Source organism: Dreissena polymorpha, chromosome 4 (genome assembly GCF_020536995.1).
Source record: "Dreissena polymorpha isolate Duluth1 chromosome 4, UMN_Dpol_1.0, whole genome shotgun sequence".
Lineage (NCBI taxonomy): Eukaryota > Metazoa > Mollusca > Bivalvia > Myida > Dreissenidae > Dreissena > Dreissena polymorpha.
The window spans coordinates 143,247,767-143,267,703 of record NC_068358.1 but is presented as its reverse complement, the minus strand read 5'-3'; the positions used below and the strand labels follow the sequence as shown (position 1 = coordinate 143,267,703).

At 36.1% G+C, this 19,937-nt stretch overlaps 1 protein-coding gene across 1 annotated transcript in view; it reads left to right on the top strand.

Moving 5' to 3' along the window:
* LOC127877170 (zinc finger protein 486-like) overlaps positions 1-19,937 on the top strand; it is a 51,467-nt gene that overhangs the window by 19,754 nt on the left and 11,776 nt on the right. The gene's annotated exons all lie outside the window — the stretch shown is intronic.

The window sequence follows — 19,937 nt, the reverse complement described above, 5'->3', positions numbered from 1 at the left end:
ATACAAGACTGCATTATAATAGTTGTATTTTTTTGTATTTGTTTTTTTCTTCCATGCCTAGATTTAAGTTGTTCAACTTTATTAATTGAAGATTTTCTAAGCTGTGGACCTAAATGTATCACATTACTTTTAATGATGTGTATGATTGTGAGTTACAATGATTATGGTTGAAACTATTTTTTAACAAAGGGTTAAGTAAGCTTTAGACTGGTTCATCTTTATACAAACCTTAACTTTTTTATAGCAATGCATTTTATCTAATGGTCTGAGATTTTTCCCTGTTAGTTACAGCATATTGTAAAAATTGAGTAATTCAATATGAATTTATAAGTCAAGCTGCAAAAAGTGCATATATAAAAAACTTTTAATAATATTTTTTGCTGCTCTTTAAGACCCACACAACCTTTTAACAACTTATTTCCTTGTACGATTGAACTGTTTTATTTCTTTACTAACCTGTTGGTTGAATGATCATAAATGGAATCTGTTTGCTTTTGATAGGCTGTTTTTGTTCACATAGGCATTTGCAGTGAACATTTATTTAATAGTTTAACGACCATTTATTGATTAGAAGATGTAACCCCCACCACTGGCGTTGATTTCTAATTAAGAATCCAATGGTGGAAATTTCAAATTAGTTTATAAATGAAAAGCTATTTGTGCTTCAAAATCTGGCATAATACAAAATGCCACCACCACCAAAGGAAACCCAACGTCATCAAGTTTGATAAAAGGCAGCTGATACGTAGAGCTGAACACACCCTTATTGAAATAATCTCGGATATAGACCGTCTGTCAATCAGATCAAGTATTTCAATGTATACAAACTTGAACACAAAAACCTTGCTGTCTCATTATACACCCTAGGAGAGCATTTTTCGAGGCGTGGTGGTCGCAATCGTTGTTTTCCAACTCTCCAATTACCCGCAGTTGGTTGAGTCAGTACAAATTGACAATTGTATTTCCACTGTCCAAGGGGTAGACTCTGGACTAGTTGGCATTGTTTGCCTCTGACAGCCATTTATTGGAGATAAAACTTTGATGTAATGACGCTAACAATGCCTTATTATTATAATGAGCTTGAATACGTTTCTTACCGCGTGAAATTCATATCTTCGTGAGCCATTTGCTGAATGCTGGTATCTATTTTGGACAGCGGTTAAATGACTTTGCAAAATGGGATTATGGTTTTGTAAACACGCACAGTCAGTAACCTGTGTTATTGTTTATCACTATTAATTCAGCAGTTTAATTTAAATGTAATGTACGCTGCTTTTGCCAACCTCCTGTGTTTGATATATGCTCGCAGAAGTGATTTTTGATTTCTTAACATTTGAGACGCGCTCTGTGAAAAAAGGAGTTTAATGCATGTGCGTAAATTGCCATCCCAGATTAGCCTGTGCAGTCTGAAACTAAAATTATCATAAAAGCGAAAAGTTTTGTCCCTGATTAGCCTGTGCAAACTGCACAGGCTTATCTGGGACGACACTTTACGCACATGCATTAAACCCCTTTTTCACAGATCGCTTGAACATGCTGAATACAAGTGCAGTAAAACTAATTGATATATATATAGATTCCTGTGTTTGCATAGGAATTGTGAAGGTATTGAGTAATATGTTTTCAAATAAAAGTCTATTTATTAGCTCACCTGAGCACAACGTGCTCATGGTGAGCTATTGTGATCGCCTTTTGTCCGTCGTGCGTTGTGCGTCGTGCGTCGTCAACATTTACCTTGTTAACACTCTAAAGGCCACATTTATTGTCCAATCTTCATGAAACTTACTCAGAACATGTGTCCCAATAATATCTTGGACGAGTTCGAAAATGGTTCCGGTTGATTGAAAAACATGGCCGCCAGGGGGCGTGGCAGTTTTATATATAGCAAACCTTGTTAACACTCTAGAAGTCACATTTATTGTCCGATCTTCATGAAACTTTGTCAGAACATGTGTCCCAATATCTTGGACGAGTACGAAAATGGTTTCCGTTGGTTGAAAAACATGGCCGCCAGGGGGCATGGCAGTTTTCCTTATATGGCTTTAGTAAATCCTTGTTAACACTCTAGAAGTCACATTTTTAGTCCAATCTTCATGAAACTTTGTCAGAACATGTGTGCCAATAATATCTTGGACGAGTTCGAAAATGGTTCCGGTTGGTTGAAAAACATGGCTGCCAGGGGGCGTGGCAGTTTTCCTAATATGGCTATAGTAAAACCTTGTTAACACTCTAGAAGTCACATTTTTAGTCCAATCTTCATGAAACTTGGTCAAAACATGTGTCCCAATAATATCTTGGACGAGTTCGAAAATGGTTTCAGTTGAATGAAAAACATGGCCCCCATGGGGCGGGGCAGTTTTCCTTATATGGCTTTACTGTATGGTAAAACCTTGTTAACACTCTAGAAGTCACATTTGTGGTCCAATGCTCATGAAACTTGGTCAGAATATTTGAACTAATAATATCTGGGCTTAGTTTAAAAATGGTTGAGATCAGTAAAAAAACATGGCGGCAAGGGGGCGTGGCATTTTTCCTTAAATGGCTATTTACTACAAAACCTTGTTAACACTCTAGAAGTCACATTTATTATCCAATCTTTATGAAACTTGATCTGAACATTTGTTCTAACAATAGCTTGAGTGAGTTTGAAAATGGGTATGGTTTGTTGAAAAACATGGCCGCCAGGGGGGGGGGGCAGTTGTCCTTATATGGCTTTAGTGAAAACTTGTTGACACTATATTAGCCACATTTATAGGCCAATCTTCATGAAACTTGGTCAGAACATTTCTCCCAATGAAATTTTGCCAGAGATTGAAGCTTGGTCTTATGAGCTCAAAAACTAGGTCACAAGGTCAAATATAAAAAAAAACATGTTAAAAGTCACTTTTTTGGTCCAAAATAATCTTCATGAATCAGCTTGCAGAATAGTCTAGTTCCTTTGGCTTTCAGGTGAGCGCCTTAGGGCCTGATGGCCCTCTTGTATTAATTAGTATCAACATGAACACAATTTCAATGTCTCTTTAGAGGACAGATAAGCACCAGGCTGGCCTAGAGCTAAAATTGCCGCATATGGCGAAAGACCCATTTTCGCACAGCACAGCTCATTGTTTTGATATTTACTTGCCAAGCCCATTAAATAATGTTATGAAACAACATAAATTTATGTTTAAAAGTACTCAGTTTGACTTAATTTTATTATTGCCTCAAAACTTAAATACGACAAGTGGACAATGCCCTTTAATATATACTTTTAAAGTTAATATTGTTCTGAATATTTTGACAAACAAAATACAATTTTGAAGCTGATATAGGCAAAACCCACATTAATATAGTCTCTCTAATGTTAAACTTCATCATTGTTACATCTTTATGTACATTGAAGAATTGAAACTTCAGCAGCCTTATAAGTGGGAAATTATTGAACCAAGTGGCTGCATTGAGCAGAACAAAAGAGCTTCAGTTTGATGGTGTTTTCAAATTCAACCCACGTAAATTTGTGGTTTTCATTTCTCAATATGTTGGGTGATTCGGTACCGAGTTCATTTAATATCTTGATATGGATGTTAAGAACTTAATTGCTGTAAATAAACCGAGTACCGAGCACTAAGTACTGAGCACTGTGAACTGTGAGGAAATAATAATGCATTTAGGTGCAATATGATCTATTGTACATAGCCAGTATATGAGTTTAAGTTATGAGAAAGTTAGTTACTTTCGTGTTTATGCAACTGTAAAAATGTTTACAAAAATAAGTTCATGCCTGACTCTCTTGTAAGAATATAAACATTTTCAAAAAAGGGAACACCAGAATTCTTGCAATTTGTTAATCTATATGTTAAAGTTAGAAGTGTTAATAAATTTGAAATATTTATCAGACACATCAAATGTGAACTTTTGCTTTTAGAATCAGATGGATTAAGACAGAAATTTAACAACTTAATTATTATTTGTAACAAGTGCTGCTTTCCTTATTGTATAAAGAAGGACTTGGCAAAAAAATAAAAACACAATAAAAATAAACCAATTATTGACAGAATCTATGGTCCCACTTAAAAAAAGGTGATCCATTTAGACTATGAAAACAGTAATCCCACAATATGAGCCCAGGGCCTGAACAGGCCCATAAAACCAGCTGATGACAAGAGACGAGTATATTTTATTGACTGTGGATTTATATGTTATGATAACAAGCCTTGTTGACTTGTTAAAGCTGCCTGAATAGGGCATGCTAGATTACCTTAGGTGTGTCGCTGAGGGGGTAAAATTCTTGCTGGGAGGTGGCCCTGTGTTTGCATAGGAATCTACTGAACTATTGTCCGACATTGCGCCGAGTTTGTACGCTTTTTAGACTGGTACTTAGGCCGGTTTCATCCATTAAGACTTATTTGACTATTTATTTATGTACTTGAGCTTCTGTAGAAGAGAATAAAATAGTTTGGCATGTTTTATTTGGTTAAAAATCTCAGTCATTTAATAAACCTTGAGCATATAACGAATACATTGGATTTATTTGGTTTAGTTCAAACCTTGTTTGTTAGTTGATAGCATCAATAGCATTAAGCTGAATGAGACACTTAAGTCCATTCCTTGGGTAGAACCTGAGTACTTGATGTCTTAAGAGAGGATCTAAAGAACATTGAATTGGGGTTGCTCACAAGCAAAGCTTTCCTTAACCTACATCACCAATATTATCAGGTATTATTTATTGTAATCAACTAATTTCATGTGATAAACTTAAAAAATAATATGTTGTCTATATAAGACAACTTAACAATTTCCTTTGGTATTTCCAGTCTAGCCTGTGGATTCAGATAAAATGTTAAAACACAAATGCAAAGTAGAAATATGCAAGTTGTACATGTTGCACAACAATCAGCAATGTAAACGTTATATATGAACATGAGTTTGGTACAGTTTTTATGCATACTTACACGTGTTTGCTCTTTATGCTAGTAATGAATGTGAGAACAATTGAAAAAATAAATGGCAATACAAACTGAGAAAAATGGTAACTGTATATTATAGATCATTCATCTAGATGTTCTAAAATATGAATAGTTTTTCCTGGAGTTTGTTTTATGACACTTAAACTAATCTTGACAAAGTTTATGCCTTTAAAATAAAACAATTGGAAAAAGAATGTAAATTCCTTGAGGACTTTGAATTTTGCAAAACCAGAATCATTTCCTTGTTCAGAGAAATCTTAAGATAAATCTTAATATTTATCATACAATCGTGAACTGGAAATGTCATTTAGGTTTTAATGAAATTAATCTGGTATCAATATCGGTAATTATAAATCTGAGTTTGTAGTATTAAGAATTTATAATTGATTTTTAGCTCGGCTGTTAGCGGTGAAAACCCGAGGTATTGTCATAGCCAGCTCGTCGTCGTGTTGTGTCGTCCGCCGTCCACGTCGTGCTAAAACCTTAACATTTTGTCAAGGTTTTGAATATTGGCTAAAATCAAAGTGCTTCCACCTACAACTGTGAAACTTCATATGTAGCTGCACCTGGATGAGTTATACACGCCACACCCATATTTGGGTCACTAGGTCAAAGGTCAAGGTCACTGTGACCTCTAATTTTTTTTTTTTAATTCTGAAAGATGTCATTCATTCAAAAAATGCACCCGCAGCCGAGTGTTGGCACCCGTTATGCGGTGTTCTTGTTGTATATTAGTTTCAGAAATTAGTTAGGTCGCGGTGGTGTAGTGGATGAGGTGTCCGCCTAGCGATCGGGAGTTCGTTGGTTCGATTTCTACTCGGGGAGTGTTCTCATTATCTCCTCCATAGACACCAAGTACTGGTTCTTCCCAGGAAACGGACTCAACAAGTGTCCCTGTCAGTAATAATCGAGCACGATTGTAGACAGTACTAAGTTGAAGTTGACATGCTAATGCTAATAATTGAACTGGGCAGACAAGCCAACATGTTGGCTGTTTTTAGCTCTACTGGCTGAAGGCCTGAAGAACTTATATCATGGCGTGGTTTCCGTCGTCCGTGCGTGCGTGCGTTAGACTTTTTCTTGTTTACGCGATAAAGTCCACAGTTTTCATCCGATTCTTTTCAAACTTGTTCAGTGTCTTTACATTAATGAGGACTCAAACCCTATTGAAAATGGGTTTCATCAGAGTAAAAAGTCCAGAATTATCTCCCCTTGAATTTGAGAAAATTGTGAAATAAGGCTTGTTTATGCAATAAAGTCCACAGTTTTCATCCAATCATTTCCCAATGTGCACAGTGTCTTTATCTGAATTATGAGTCAAACCCTATTGAAAATGAGCAATATTGGAGTTATAAGTCCAGAATTATCTCCCCTTGAATTTGAGAACAAATGAAAATCTTTAACATATTGCCATAACTTTTGCAATATTGAAGATAGCATCTTCATATTTGGCATGCATGTGTATCTCATGGAGCTGCACATTTTGAGTGGTGAAAGTTAAAGGTCAAGGTCATCCTTCAAGGTCAAAGGATAAAAAAAAATGAATTTGAGAAAAAAATGAAAATCTGTAACATTTTGCCATAACTTTTGCAATATTGAAGATAGCAACTTCATATCTGGCATGCATGTGTATCTCATGGAGCTGCACATTTTGAGTGGTGAAAGGTCAAGGTCATCCTTCAAGGTCAAAGGTAAAAAAAAAATCAAAGCGGCACAGAAGGGGACATAGTGTTTCTGACAAACACATTTCTTGTTGGTTTACATATAAAGTTCTATCCTTTTGAAACTTCAACGGATGTTTTATATCATCAAGGGCCAGAACCCCATTGAGAGTGAAGAATATTTGTCCAACTTATTGTTGAAAAGGAGCCATGTGAAGTTTAAATTTTACGTTTCTTCTTCTTTATGCGATAAATTTCCAATTTTGGGTCTGTTTATCTAAAACTTACTCAGATTGTTCATACTATCAAGGGCTTGAGCCCTATTGATTCCAGCCAGTAGAGCGATTCAGGCCCTCATGGGCCTCTTGTTAGGTGAGTGTTTTGCCAAAGAATCCAGTCTTATATTATATTGTTTCAAAATAAAGGTTACAAGTGATTGTTAAAAATAAGAAAACCTACATACAAGTATACTTCAACTAGAGCATTACATTGTTTGGCAGGGATGGATTTTCAATCAATGAATAAAAAAAAAATGTTTATATATTCTGGATTTTTTAAAGTAAACATATCAGAAAAGATCACATTTAAATTGGATGTTTTTTGTCCGGTTTCATCAGAACAAATAAAATTTAAACCATAAAATTATAATTTCCCATGCCAAAGAAAACACACGCACTAAAACTTGAAATTTGGTGACACATATTTATTTTGGTTCTTGCCTCATATTTCTGATTTTAGCTCAAAAAAAAATTAATAAAAAAAACTTAATTGATGCTAGGGCTGCAACGGGTACCCAAAATATCCGATGATATCGGATCCAACTTCAGATTCATAATTTTGTGAAAACAAACATAAAACTGTATGAACAGTGAAAAGTGTATATGTTAACGAGCAAACTATTAAGTGAATAAGTGTTAAGGTTTTTGTTTTATTTTGACATTGCTACAATGTTAAACAAGAAATTTGTTATGTTTTTCGTAAATAAATGTTTAATATCTTTTAGTCAAATAATACTTCTTAAACATTGATTTCTTTAATGTTTACAGAAAATTCTAATTTTCTCTTATCTGAGGGATCCGGATCCGAAAAACTGCAAGAAACCATATTTGGATTCGGATTCGGATCCGAATAAATTTTTTGGATTCGTTGCAGCCCTAATTGATGCATTTTAAAGATTAAAGCTATTTGTCAATTTTGAAAACCAAATGTTCAATGTTTCCTTGTAATGCAACATATGATATGAATTTGATATTAGTTTTGCCAGTGATTGGAGGTGTCCCAGGAAGCTTCTTTTAAAACAGTCTAAATGGACCCTGCTCTTTGAAAAAGGTGTTAAATGCATGTGCATAAAGTTCCGTCCCAGATTAGCCTGTGCAGTCTTCACAGGCAAATTAGGGACGCAACTTTCCCCTTTTATGATATTTTTCGTTTATAAAGGGTCTCTTCTTAGCAAAATTCCACTTTAGGCTGAAAGTGTTGTCCCTCATTAGCCTGTATGGACTGCACTGGCTAATCTGGGACGACACTTTATGCACATGCATTAAAACACCTTTTTCACAGAGCACAGCTCATATGAATTTGATATAAGATTTTCCAGTGATTGGCGGTATTTCTTAGAAAGCTCCTTTTAAATTAGTCTAAATCTTAATTGTCTTCCTGGATGTATCAACTTTTCTTTTTTGGATAAGCTGATATGTTGGTGTGGTGTGGTTGTACATTTACCGGACATTGGATCCAGATTAATGTCATTGTAATGCATCCTGTTTTAATTTTCAAAAAAATATGCTGCACATATTAATGATTGTGAAACAGAAACCAAAGGAATCAGTTCAATAAAAAATATATGGTAATAATTAAGCAGGCAATTGTATAATTGTTCCCAAACAATAAGCTGTTGTCGTTTCCATAATTTGTACTGTTGCATTTTACTGGGGCATACTAAAGTTCTTAATCTCAGTAAATTTCAAGTATTCAAGGGTTTATTTTTGTAAAATTATTTTTATCATTTAAAAAAGATAATTAATGCTGTCATTTGGAGGGCATTTTTTCATGTAAAAACATGTGAAAAAAACTCAACAGGAAGTTGATTGCCTGTGCGAATATTGAAAATTATTCTGGGAAATTACTTCAAAACTATGTTTTTAGCTCACCTGAGCACAACGTGCTCATGGTGAGCTTTTGTGATCGCCTTTTGTCTGTTGTCCATTGTGCGTTGTGCGGCGTCAACATTTGCCTTGTTAACTCTCTAGAGGCCACATTTATTGTCCAATCTTCATGAAATTTGGTCAGAAGATTGGTCTCAATGATATCTTGGATGTGTTCGAAAATGGTAACCTTTGCTTGAAAAACATGGCTGCCAAGGGGCAGGGCAATTTTCCTTATATGGCTATATATGGCTATTGTAAAATCTTTTTAACACTCTAGAGGCCACATTTATTGTCTGATCTTCATAAAACTTGGTCAGAAGATTCATCCCAATATTATCTTGGACGAATTCGAAAACGATGCTGGTTGGTTGAAAAACATGGCCGCCAGGGGGCAGGGCATTTTTCCTTATATGGCTATTATAGTAAAACCTTGTTAACACTCTAGAGGCCATATTTATTTTCCAATCTTTATGAAACTTGCCCAGAAGATTTGTCCCAATGATCTCTTGGATGAGTTCGAAAATGGTAACCTTTGCTTGAAAAACATGGCTGCCAAGGGGTGGGGCATTTTTCCTTATATGGCTATATATAAATGGCTATAGTAAAATCTTGTTAACATTCTAGAGGCCACATTTATTGTCCTATCTTCATGAAACTTAGTCAGAAGATTCATCCAAATAATATCTTGGGCAAGTTTGAAAATGATGCCGGTTGGTTGAAAAACATGGCTGCCAGGGGGCGGGGCATTTTTCCTTATATGGCTATAATAAAACCTTGTTAACACTCTAGAGGCCACATTTATTTTCCGATCTTCATGAAACTTGGTCAGAAGATTTGTCCCAATGATATCTTGGATGAGTTAGAAAATGGTAGCGTTTGCTTAAAAAACATGGCTGCCAAGGGGCGGGGCATTTTTCCTTATATGGCTATCTATGGCTATAGTAAAATCTTGTTAACACTCTAGAGGCCACATTTATGGTCCGATCTTCATGAAACTCGGTCAGAAGATTCATCCCAACAATATCTTGAACGATTTCAAAAATGATGCGGGTTGGTTGAAAAACATGGCCACCACGGGGGAGGGGCATTTTTCCTTATATGGCTATAGTAAAACCTTGTTAACACTCTTGGGGTCACATTTATTTTCCGATCATCATGAAACTTGGTCAGAAGATTTGTCCTTATGATATCTTGGATGAGTTCAAAAATGGTTTTGGTTGTTTAAAAAACATGGCCACCAAGGGTGGGGCATTTTTCCTTATATGGCTTTACAATGTATATGGCTATAGTAAAACCTTGTTAACACTCTAGAGACCACATTTATTGTTCAATCTTCATGAAATTTGGTCAGAAGATTGGTCTCAATGATATCTTGAATGAATTTGAAAATAATTATGTTTGCTTGAAAAACATAGCTTCCAAGGGGCGGGACATTTTTCCTTATATGGCTATAGTAAAATCGTTTTAACACTCTAGAGGCCACATTTACTGTCCTATCTTCATGAAACTTGGTCAGAAGATTCATCCCGATATTATCTTGGACGAGTTCAAAAATGATGCCGGTTGGTTGAAAAACATGACTGCCAGGGGGCGGGGCAATTTTCCTTATATGGCTACAGAAAAACCTTGTTAACACTCTAGAGGCCACATATCTAAAATGTGAAATATAAATTCCGATCTTAATGAAACTTGGTTAGAAGATTTGTCCCAATAATATCTTGTTATCTCAGGTGAGCGACTTTGGGCCTTTCAGGCCCTCTTGTTAATTTAAAAAAATACTTGCTGAATTAAACATACATTTTCCACTGTAAATGTACCATTATCATTCTTTGAATTCAATTGATATCCCAGGAAATATTTAGGGCCCTCTAGTTTTGTTATTCAGCCATTCTATTCTTTATGTAAAATAAAAAGTACCGAAATAATTTCAGAGTGATGATCTCCAAAGAAAAGGTTTCAAAAGCGCTCTAATATTTCTCGTTGTAATCATTTTCATGAGCTTTGATCTTTATAACCATTTTCTCTTTTTGATTTATGTTATTGTTATATCATTGGTATCGTCTGTATGATAAATTGAGGAATTTGGTAACTCCAAAAATTCCAGACATGAGGTAGCTGCCACGTCTCAGTGTTCGTCTAGTTGGCTTGGAATAATAATATGAGCCTTGTTCTGAGAAAACTGGGCTTAATGCATGTGCGTAAAGTGTCATCCCAGATTAGCATGTGCAGTCCGCAAAGGCTAATCAGGGACGACACTTAATTTCCGCCTAAACTTGATTTTCAGTACGGAGGGATTTCCTTGAAACTTAAAATACCATAACAATTTAAAGTGTTGTCCCTGATTAGCCTGTGCGGACTGCACAGGCTAATCTGGTATGACACTTAACGCACATGCATTATGTCCAGTTTTCTCAGAACAAGGCTCATATATGTGTACAGGTCCTGGTTTAAAATTACTATACCCCACTATGAAGAAGCAGGGTCATATACTTTGTATCTTATTCAGTCCCTTGGTTAGTACAGTACAGCCAACGCTGAACAAACGTATTTCGCGATCCGCGGCGGCAAGGCGAAACGAGTCGATGCCGCGTCAGTCGTTGAAGCCGCGTCAGTATGCGGCGGCAAGTCGCATTTCGCCGCGAAGCTTTGCATCTGTCCGCCGAGGCATGCCGCGATCCGCGACATGATGCCGAGTCATTGGGCATCATGAAATAAAAAATCTTTTAAAAATTATTAGTTACATGTAGTTAACAAATTTTGAAAGAACAATTATAAAAATAATTAAAATCATAATAAATTTATTGTGCGCGGATTGTATTAGCATATACATGTAAGCATAGTTAATGTGTCTGGCCAATTAAGTTTGTTTCCCGCCCGTAGTGTAAGTTATTTACACATAAACAAGGTCACGTAATTATGTTTTCGCACATACAAGTGGTCAAGGCTCCAGCATATGGTGGATTTATAAATTAATTGCATGTTGATTTTGCTATTATATTTAAGCTGAGAAAATTAGCGGTTTGAAGCCACATCAATAATCAAGACGGTGAAGACGTATTTGTTGTTTTGTTAATTATCAGCTTATTATAACTATTATTTGAATATGCGTATATAAACACGTTTTATTTTGTTCATATTATACAGGTTATATCGCTACTAATTACCTGATAATCCCGTATATTTCAGTTTTAAAGCAAATGCTGGTAAATATTTACCATACACAAACATTCTCCATATTTCCTTAAGTATCAAATACAGTTTGGCATTTGTTACTATTTAAAGAGATGATGAAATAACGTCTTATTCGGGTGTTTTTTTCCCACTGAACACGTGATTTACGCCTGACGTGATGTTCATGTATTTATACAACACAAAATACACCAACACTTTCCAAACGACGTTCTACATGTCTGCATAATTTTCGCGCGCTTTTTATGAAACAAAGGATATTTTAGCACTGTTTATTTGACGCTAGAATTTGCCTAAGGTCGCGTTAGCATTAAAATTCGAAAGTGTGGTTCAGATTAGAAATTTAATAATGATAATCTGATAATCGAACGAAACATTAACAGTTGCGCGTAATTAATTCAACGATAATTTGTTAAAGGGCGTTACGTGTCATATCGCTTATTAAAACGTGAAAATAATAATTATGAAACCAGCGTAAATCTTGGTTTCTACGCTACACATACATGTATGCACATGTAGGTGGATATCTTTTCACTCGATCCGCTGCGTACGTATGCGGCGGATTTACTCCGTGAAAGTACACGAGGTTAATACAGAATTGGCGTCGTTGCGCGGACCGATGCCGAGTGCCACGGCGATACGCCGCGTGAACACACGATTCGGCCGCCGCGTACTAATAATCTGGCCGTGGCATAGCCGCAGATTATGTTTGTGCCGCGTTGGCTGTACTGTAGGTAGTTAATAAAGGAAGGTAGGTCAGTTTGACAGTAAACAATTTATTTACGTTTGATATGTAGAGAATTCTTTGACCTACAATCATGACAATTCGTATCAGGGTTACTTGGATGAAAGAAAGACATATTGATTTTGAGGTCAGCAGATCAAAAGCAAGGTAACATGGACTTATCATAGAACTGAATATTATGTTTCAATAACCTTTTGATTGCTTTGACCTTTGGTAATGCAAATTGTTGTAGTGTTTGCTTAAGAGGAAGGGGAGGCATCTAGTGAGGTCTTCAGGTCAAAAGTCAAGGTAACATGGACTGTATCAGGACACTGTGGACCAACTTTGATGAAATTCTGTTTGTAGAGAGCGACTACGACTAATGGGGTTGTTTTTCCTCGGGACTTTGGTAAAAAAACATTGCCCGAGCACACTGCTTAACATAAAACTCTGCTTTATTAAGGTCAAAAACGGCCATAATATCGACAGCCCGATTTTACTGGGCTGTACCATTTATAAAATAGGATACTTTGCAGTGTTGAAGCTGTGCTTTAATAAAAATCTATTAATTTAAAAATAGCTTTACTTATAATTAATTTATAAAGGCATTATAAACGCAATACTCAATATAAACAACATAATGACTGAGCCTAATGCTGTTAAAAAAGCAGAGTTTCTATTGGATAATAGGCTAATAAAACAACGGCTCTGATTGGTTGTAATTGCTTACTAAAAAATACAAGTAGGTCAATCCGTTTTGGAGTAAGAAAAATTGCACAGCAGACGACCTTGACACTAGGTTCACGATGTAGAATGAAATTTGTAGAGAGCTTGCATTGAGACCAAGCATAAGTTTGATCTTGGTGCCAGTCCATCTAGGTCAAAGTAACTTGGTGCCAGGCCATCAAGGTCAAAGTAACTTGGTGCCAGTCCATCTAGGTCAAAGTAACTTGGTGCCAGTCCATCTAGGTCAAAGTAACTTGGTGCCAGTCCATCTAGGTCAAAGTAACTTGGTGCCAGTCCATCTAGGTCAAAGTAACTTGGTGCCAGTCCATCTAGGTCAAAGTAACTTGGTGCCAGTCCATCTAGGTCAAAGTAACTTGGTGCCAGTCCATCTAGGTCAAAGTAACTTGGTGCCAGTCCATCTAGGTCAAACTAACTTCGTGCCAGTCCATCTAGGTTAAAGTAACTTGGTGCCAGTCCATCTAGGTCAAAGTAACTTGGTGCCAGTCCATCTAGGCCAAAGTAAATGTTACTTCAAAATGAAAAATAGATAAGAGTTACTGAAGGTTGATAATAGGTAGCACACATGTAGGCCTGGCTTGAGTTGCATTTGGGGAAAGTTGTGTCAAGGTCATAGTAATTTTAACTATAAAAATAGTTTCCACTCAATAACCAATGAGTCTGGGTGGAGGTACAGTGCTGAAGGGCTTGAGATTGCATTAAGGCCAGTTAATAAAACTATAAAAACAGTTTCCGCTCAATAACATTCTCTTGATGGAGTAGTGGTGCTGAAATGTTGTGTTTAGGTTGGGTCAAGGTGACAGTGTTACTAAAACTATTTGTATAAGTTGTCCGGTCAATAACTTTAGTCTGGATGGAGATAGATGTTTTTGTGTAGGGGGTATATTTGCAGACATTGTTATCCCCACGCTCCGAATTAGAGCGGGGGGATTGTGTGGTTATCTCCGTCTGTCCATCCGTCCTGGCCACTATAAGTCTACTACAGTCTCCGCGCCATTTCTAGTTGGGATTGGTTTTGGGACCAATCAGGTCAAGTGTAAGGTCACTAATAATAGTTGTCTTCAATTAATACTTTTAAATTACTTCATATTTATTGTACAAAATAAAATCTAATTCTAAACAAATTATGATTTAACATTTGTTTTTTCACTGACTCACTGTACTCTTAAAAAATCTTGCCAGAGTTAAAAATGTAGGTCTTTATTTTACTGGAATCCATTTTCTTTGAGTTTATTCTTTCTCAAATCTGTATGTGGCTCTATAAGAACAGTATTGTTATTTGTATTATTAGTCTTCACAAGTCAGTTAGCTCTGTGGCAAAGACTGAGTTAAACCAAATGTGGTCCAATAAAAAATGGCTCAATAGTGTGGTATAAAATCTGGCCAAGAACAAATTTGTAGTTGAGTGGCCAGTATGTTGGACTTCGGAAAAGTAATTGTTATAAGATTATCAGACCTTGTTGCCATTGACCATTTGGAACATTATATGAGTCGTGTTCTGAGAAAACTGGGCATAATGCATGTGTGTAAAGTGTCATCCCAGATTAGCCTGTGCAGTCTGCACAGGATAACCAGGGATGAGACTTTCTGCTTTTATGACATTTTTAGTTTAAATTAAATTCTTTTCTTAGCAAAAATCCAATTTAGGTGGAAAGTGACGTCCCTGATTAGCCTGTGGGGACTGCACAGGCTAATCTTGGACATCACTTTACTCACATGCATTATGCCCAGTTTTCTCAGAACGCGACTCATATTATACTAAGGTTAAGAATGTGTTATGATTTATTGTTTTAAACACTTCTTTCCATCTGCTGTTGTGTATTGTTGGTCTTAACAGCTGCATTTAATTAGATGCACCTACCTACATGTTTTGTAACCCAATCTAGTGAAGCTGTGAATTGTATATTGTATAGCTGTTAAGTGGGTGAATATTGCGGTTCTGAAATGATGTTGGTGAGATTGCATTTCTTTTTTAAAAATTCTCTTTTGTTGATTCGTAAATGGTAACATGACTTGCCAATAAAATTAATAATCTTGTCATGTTTATGCAAAAATGAGTTGTTTTTGTTGTTTGTTTTATTTTCCCTTTACTTTTGGGTAACTACATTGTAGTTCTAAATTGTGTTCTTTCTTGGCTTTCAAATTATCTATAACGTTTGTATGTCTGATTTGATGACATGTGTCCTGCAAGTTCATGGTTTTTTACCTCCAAGGTGACGGTTGCCAAGTTAACCAAGCTTGTGGTTGTTCTCCGAGGTTCTAGCTGACTTTATTATTATTATTACATGTGTATTCTGTTCTCTGTGTTCCTAGCTGATTAAGACTAAGGTTTGTTCTTGTTTTGAGGCCATAGTTGACTAAGACTGTCTGTTGTTCTTTGAAGTTAACTTAGACTGCCCTATCTGTTGTTATTGAGGTCATAGATGACTAAGACAGTCTTATCTGTTGTTATTGAGGTCCTAGTCGACTGAGACTGTCTGTCCTATCGGTTGTTATTGAGGTCCTAGTTGATTAAGACTGTCCTAACTGTTGATGTTGAGGTCCCAGTTGACTAAGACTGTCCTATCTGTTGTTATTGAGGTCCTAGTTGACTAAGACTGTCCTATCTGTTGTTGTTGAGGTCCTAGTTGACTAAGATTGTCCTATATAATATGTTGATGTTGAGGTCCTAGTTGACTAAGACTGTCCTATCTGTTGTTGTTGAGGTCCCAGTTGACTAAGACTGTCCTATATGTTGTTGTTGAGGTCCTAGTTGACTTAGACTGTCCTATATGTTGTTATTGAGGTCCTAGTCGACTGAGACTGTCTTATCTGTTGTTATTGAGGTCCTAGTCGACTGAGACTGTCTTATCTGTTGTTATTGAGGTCCTAGTCGACTAAGACTGTCCTATATGTTGTTATTGAGGTCCTAGTCGACTGAGACTGTCTGTCCTATCGGTTGTTATTGAGGTCCTAGTTGACTAAGACTTCCTAACTGTTGTTGTTGAGGTTCTTGTTGACTTAAACTGTCCTATCTGTTGTTGTTGAGGTCCCAGTTGACTAAGACTGCCCTATATGTTGTTATTGAGGTCCTAGTTGATGAAGACTGTCCTATATGTTGTTATTGAGGTCCTAGTTGACTAAGACTGTCCTATTTGTTGTTATTGAGGTCCAAGTTCAGCAAGTTGACTAAGACTGTCCTATATGTTGTTATTGAGGTCCTAGTGGACTAAGACTGTCCTATTTGTTGTTATTGAGGTCCAAGTTGACTAAGACTGTCCTATCTGTTGTTATTGAGGTCCTAGTTGACTAAGACTGTCCTATCTGTTGTTGTTGAGGTCCTAGTTGACTAAGACTGTCCTATCTGTTGTTATTGAGGTCCTAGTTGACTTAGACTGTCCTATCAGTTGTAATTGTGGTCCTGTATGACAAAGACTGTCCTATCAGTTGTTGTTGAGGTCCTAGTTGACTAAGACTGTCCTATCTGTTATTATTGAGGTCCTAGTTGACTAAGACTGTCCTATTTGTTGTTATTGAGGTCCTAGTTGACTAAGACTGTCCTATCTGTTGTTATTGAGGTCCCAGTTGACTAAGAGTGTCCTATTTGTTGTTATTGAGGTCCCAGTTGGCTAAGATTGTCCTATCTGTTGTTATTGAGGTCCTAGTCGACTGAGACTGTCTGTCCTATCTGAGGTCCTAGTTGACTAAGACTGTCCTATCTGTTGTTGTTGAGGTCCCAGTTGGCTAAGGCTGTCATATCTGTTGTAATTGTGGTCGTGTATGACAAAGACTTTCCTATCTGTTGTTATTGAGGTCTTAGTTGACTAAGACTGTCCTATCTGTTGTTGTTGAGGTCCTAGTTGATTAAGACTGTACTATCTGTTGTTGTTGAGATCCTAGTTGACTTAGACTGTCCTTTCTGTTGTTGTTCAGATCCTAGTTGACTTAGACTGTCCTATCTGTTTTTATTTGGCTCCTTAATGACTAAGACTGTCCTATCTCTTGTTATTAGGGACCTATTTGACAATGAAGCATGCCTGCATTTTAATGTTATTTCGCATTTATTTAGTATAGGGGTTTGCCTTTAGGCTTCAATGGTAACATAATTTTCACAAAATATCAGATGCTTTTATCTGTCAGATTTAAAAAGCTAGGAAGTTGTAAAAAGGCTTTGTCCAATCAGGATGGGCGATGGATTAAAACTCAGTGTGGGACATAACACTTTATTTAACAGTCAGAGGTGTGTTAAACGAGGAACAGATTTTACAACTATAGCCTACTAGCGCAGTCAGTTTACTACTAGAGCACTCTGTTACAAGTATTGGTTGCATGGATTTTTTAGTAGCTATTTTTAGTGCTTTAACCCAGAGATAAATATAAACCTCCTGCATTGCTTTAAATATTGGTGGCAGGCAGATGCTCAAATATTTTATTTCACAGTTGGGAAAAGTTGTAATCACACGTGGAACCTGTATATGAATTAGACTGGTGAATAGTTGCGTGTGAAATAATCTGCACACAGTCTAAAAGGTGTTCCTCAGGAATTCACAACATTAAGCTGGATATAGATGCTGTTCATAAAAAAAATATTTCCAGGAATTTCTACTTTCCAAGATAATAACTGTTCCGTGCAAAGAGATATGAAATAAAATTATCTCCGTTGAAGCATTTAGTAGAATTTCAAAGTATTCTTTTGAAGAGGAAATTGACAGATGGACATTTAATTCTAACTTTAAACCTTGTTGGATTGAATTTTCTACAGAGGGAACTATTAATGAACTTTTCACTGTGCTGTGTTGAAACTTTTTTATTACCACAAAGTAATGTATGATTTCCACATACATTGAAAAACATCATTCCAAAAACTGAAACAATAATAATTTTGAACAACTTTTGGGAGTGGATGAAAAGCCTTTGTAGAAGTTAAGAATGCGCTTGCTGTATGCTGATGAACCTTTTGGGACGGGCTTCTGCCCCCAATGCCCTAAATGTGTGCCTTACATTGGGTACATGCTTCCTTACCCAGTGGTAAGAATAATGCATTAATTTTACTTTAAGTTTAAGTTTCTACTGTTCACTGCATCTTGGTTATAGTGTTTGTTTATGCAACTTATATTTTTTAATATGTTTTAATAATGAGACCTTGCTTATTTGGTTCATTTTTCGTAGTATTAATTTTTTATGGGTCTTTATTCAAAGCTAAATTCTTAACATAGGGTGGAAAGTTGAATGCATAAAGATATCAATATTTGAAACGATTCATTTAACAAATATTAGTGATATGAATATATCTGATAAATTTGTAGGTTGTAATGAATCACTTAAATTTTCAATGATTTAAATATTAACGTAAACAATGCTGCTTATTTCCTTACTATAAGTTTTGTAATTGATATTGCTATAATAGTGCCTGTATATGGGATTCTGAATTTTATTGTGTGTTAACAAGCCTTTCAATGTGATTATTTTAGAAGAACTCATTTCTTTATGAAGTCATATGTCATAGTTTTGTAATAGAATCCAGGTCAGTTAGATATGATCAATTTACAAACCCAGTACATTAAGCTAGTGAGTAGTATAACATTAATATTAAACAAACCATCCTTGAAGATGATTATTATTATACCATAATGTTAAACTCACCATCCTTTAGCTGATAAAACACTTACAAAGATCTTCACAGTAAGTGGGTTTGAAAACATGTACATCACTTAATAACAACAGCCTTGCCTATCCCCCCATCAAGAGAAATGGAGCAATAAACTTAATAACTAACATACATTTTATAGGCCAACGCAAAGCTATAAAGCCTTATCATGTATTTTGGTGCATATCAATTAGGCCTTTAATCACTTGAAACTCACGAAAAATCAAATACATTTCATGAGCGAAGGAAAAGCTATAAAGTCCTATCTTGTATTATAACACATGGAGATTTTAGGCCTATATTCATTAAATCCCTTGATGTAGGCCCCCTTCATTAACCCACTCCCAGCCACCTAACAGTTTATTTATTGTTCTCTGAATTCTGAATTGCGAATGTCTCTGATGTATTGTTTTAATGAATTGTTCAAGTGGTTTACCCTTGGGCTAGGTCAACTGGTTGACATACACTTTTCACTGAATCACTTTCAGGTTCCCTTTGCACTTGACCCAGTTGGCTACAACAGCTTTGCAATGTTTCCAATACAGCTTGCCGAGAATCTCTTGACACACATAGCTGTTAGCTATATCAGATTTGTGTGTATGTGCTATACAAACAGTAGTGGAGTATATTTGGGCAGATGTGCTCTGAGAAAACAGGGCTTAATGAATATGCATATAGTGTTTCCTAGATTAGCCTGTGCAGTCCACACAGGCTAATCAGGGACAACACCTTCCACTTAAACTGGTTTTTCGTTAAGAAGGGACTTAAAACGTAACATTCCATTAATGCTGAAAGTGTCTACCCTGATTTGCCTTGGCACACTGCGCAGGCTACTGTGGGTTGACACTTTATGCACATGCATTTAGCTCTGTTTTCTAATAACAAGGCTAATTATATTGT